Source organism: Panthera uncia, chromosome F1 (assembly GCF_023721935.1).
Source record: "Panthera uncia isolate 11264 chromosome F1, Puncia_PCG_1.0, whole genome shotgun sequence".
Lineage (NCBI taxonomy): Eukaryota > Metazoa > Chordata > Mammalia > Carnivora > Felidae > Panthera > Panthera uncia.
This window is the reverse complement of record NC_064813.1, coordinates 66927321-66931175: the sequence shown is the minus strand read 5'-3', so window position 1 is coordinate 66931175 and position 3855 is coordinate 66927321.

Below are 3855 nucleotides of genomic sequence, written 5' to 3'. Positions count from 1 at the left end.
GCGGCCGCGGGGACACGGGAGGGCGCTGGGTGCCCACCACAATTCTGAGCAGATACCATCTCTAGGAGCGGGTGGCCAGTCCGGTGTGAGGTGCAGGCGGACAGGCAGGCTGTGGCCTCGCAGGGAGAGGCTTGCCAAGGGTGCCCGGTACACGCACTAGCTGAGCAGTTCTGTGACTTTCCAGAGCCTGGGAAGTCACGAAGACGACGGAGCTCCTGTTTTCTTTTATGCGCTAGGATTTTTTTCATGAGCATGTATGTTTTTTCACAATGGAAGAAAGCTTTTCATTTAGCAGTTATAATCCCCCTGGTGCGGAAGAGCGGAGCCACGCTGCGTACGAAGAACGTTTACGGAGCGTGAGGAGGTGCGGCCGTGGGTTGAACAAAGGTGGCGACGAGGCAGCCCGCGCTGAGGCTGGTGGGGGCGGCTCCTGGTGAGGGTCCTTCCAAAGCCCCGACATTCTCCGTTCTAAAAACTGCAAGGATCTGAGGGGCGATGTTTCACTTGCAAACGTACCATTGAAAACAGCCCAAAATGAGTCCCGACGTGTCTGTCTTAACTATCATTCACCGAGACCATGATGCACGCTGGTCAACAACACGCCAGTTGATACCCCGATAAACTGATTAGCTTTCATAGGCACAAGTAACGTATGTTTTGCTCAATGAATCCAACTCAGGAATCCCGTTTATGAACGCAAATCAGAAGGCAATCTGAATCATTAAAAAAATATCATGTGGGGGGGCGCCTGGGTGGCGCAGTCGGTTAAGCGTCCAAATTCAGCCAGGTCACGATCTCACGGTCCGTGAGTTCGAGCCCCGCGTCAGGCTCTGGGCTGATGGCTCGGAGCCTGGAGCCTGTTTCCGATTCTGTGTCCCCCTCTCTCTCTGCCCCTCCTCCGTTCATGCTATGTCTCTCTCTGTCCCAAAAATAAATTAAAAAACGTTGAAAAAAAAAAAATATCATGTGGGAAGCACTGTAAGTCTGAACCAAGACGGCCCGGTGACTCACCCCGTCACGATTCACAGCGTGGGGGCCGGAATTCCGGGGCCCCGTGTGGGTCTGGAGGTGATAACCTGCACTCTGCAGCCCGAATCCCCTCCATGCCTAAGAGTATGTTGACTATCAGGGCCTCAGACCATCGCTCCTTCGAGGAGAGCCTCTCCCAAGCCGGGGAGAGGATAGGCCCTCAGAGCCAACCTGCCAGACCCAGCACGGGTTTGACGGGTCCGGTGGTGGAGACCATACCTCACACCCGGTCCCTGCTTTCCCGGCCCGAGCCCACGAGGCTCACACACAGGGAGAGAACCCACTGGTCTCTGGACGTCGAACAGACCGGCACCGTTGTGGGTTTTATCCCCCGGTGAAAGACATAATAAAATTTTCACTGGACCATTTGTGTGCGTGCAGTTCGGTGGAGGCGGTACGTATCTTTGCACCGTGGAGTTCACGGCCTCCGGAGCATCTCATCTCGCAGAGCCCGACCCCTGTGCCGTTAAAGAGCCCCCCACTGCCCGCTGTGCCCAGCCCGGCGCCCGCCATCCTCCTCACCGTTTCTGTGAACTTGGGTGTCCTATACGTGCGGTCCTACCATACGTGTCCCCTCGTGCCTGGCTCGTCACTCCGCACGCACCCTCCGGGCCCACCCGCACCGAAGCACGCGTCCGAGTTTCCTTCCTTTTCAGGCCGGCTACCGTCCCGTTCTGTCGTGAGCACACCTGGTTTTGCCCGCTCATCAGTCTGTGGGCTCGTGAGTTGCTTCCACGTCTTGGCTATTGGCTTGGTGTTGCTCTTAACTTTATGCTTCACTCGTTAACCAAAACCGCGCGGCTAGCTCACACCCGTCACCCCGTTGGTGTTCTTCAAAGGTGGGGGATTCTGCGGCCTGGCCTGCTCTCTCTGCGGGAGGGGAGGGTGCGGGCCGTGAGGAGCAGGCTGTGGTCGGCGCCCTCCGCCAGGACTCGCCCGGGACTCGCTGCCAGTTTCTTCCGAGCGTGCGGATCTGGAGACGGGGGCCCCGGCCTGGCTCAGCGAGCTGCGCGGGACTCGAGAGCGGGAAGGTAGCAAGGAAGCACTTCGGCAAAACACCGGGTCCTCACCTTGACGGTCCACAGGGTCGGAGCCTGACTCTCAACGGCCACAGCCTGGGCTCTCACACGCGTGTTCAACCTGGATCCTGAAAACCGTTACTCTGACTGCTGGGGGGTGGGGACCTCATTTTCAACGCGACCTTCCTTTCGTTACACACAGACGGGAAGACACGATAGGCACTCGTACCGCCAGGCCAATTATGTGAACGTTCGGTGGGAATTGAAAATTGGATCCTGAAGGGCGCCCGGGGGGCCCGGTCGGTGACGCGGCCGACTTCGGCTCAGGTCACGATCTCGCGGTTCGGGAGTTCGAGCCCCGCGTCGGGCTCTGCGCTGACAGTGCTGAGTCTTGGGATTCTCTCTCTCTCTCTCTCCCCCTCCCCTGCTCGTGCTCTCTCTCAAAATAGGTAAACTTAAAAAAAACCATTTGATCCCGAAGGACTCAACACGACAGCCTTCTTCTAGAACCTCAATGGATGTATTTGCGCACTTGTCCTAAACAGCACCTGCCACTGGGGGTGCTCGGCCACGGCTGGGTATCAGGATCACCTGGTGCAAGTTTAAAAAATTATACATTTCAAGCTTCACCACAGACTGAAGCATCACCTCCCATGGGTGAGACAGGGGCACCTGTACGATTACAGCCGAGTAAGAGGTGAGGACACAGGCCACAGCTGTCCACGCACAAGATGCCGAGGAAATGGGGGGGGGGGGGCTCACGACGCTACGTCTGGTGCGGGAAGAAGCCGGACAGGTGCCCCGGGAGAAACAAGTAGGGTCGGGTCTGCCGGTGGGTCCAGAGGTTTCCTGCCACAGGTCAGCAATGACGGCAGGTGGAAGGCGCCCCGGGCTGCTGCCCCCGCCGCAGGAGGCGCTTACAAAGGGCGGGATTCTCAAAACTAACCCGAGAGCAAAAACACTAGTTTCCTTGGAACGGTGTTTATTTGAAGCGGCACCCGAGAGTAAAACCTTCAGGAGGGCTGGAATTTTATACAATGTCTCGGGCATAAATGACTCAAGTGCCACACGTGGGTGCTGGGGTCACACACGTCCCAACAGCATTTTCAAAAGCTAAACGTACGTGTTAGTTGTGGGAAAACGGTAAAGCCCGCCAACAAGGTAGCCGGACGGTCAAGGACTCGACCAATGAGATGCCCGCCTGCAGCTTCATGAAAACACAGCTCAGGTTCTAGACGACGTTATCCAGTCACAGTCCGCAAACCACCGAGGCGGCAGGAAAGGCCACGTTTCCAGATGGCAAGCGAGGCGCGCCATCGGGCCGCAGGGCCGCCTGCAGTTCGCTCTCCCTCCGCTAGGCGGCGGGCACGCGCCACCTGGACGCACGGTCATCGGGCGGCCGGCACAGAAGCCAGAGAACAGTGCTGCTTACGGAAAACGGCGGGCAGACAACTAACGACGGAGAGAAGTCTGTGAGGCAGGCGCCTAGGACGTGTCGCGAACTGGTGCGCGTGGCGGACAAGGGAGTCTGCCTTCTCCCCTAAACGGAAGGAAACAGGAGGCACGGACCTCCGACTGAAAAAGGGCATTTTAATAGAACAGAAAGGCTGCCCTTGTTCAAAAAGCAACTAAAGACTATCTCAGATGCTCAGTTCTTCGGAATCAAGTGTGGTCTACTAACAATGGCCATTAACGGAGTAATATTACGGCCAAATAATCCCTGCAACGATCAGAACTATTTCCCCACCCGTTCCAACTTCTACTCGCGGCCCCAGCCTCCGGCAGAGGCCAATAAATGACGGACGAG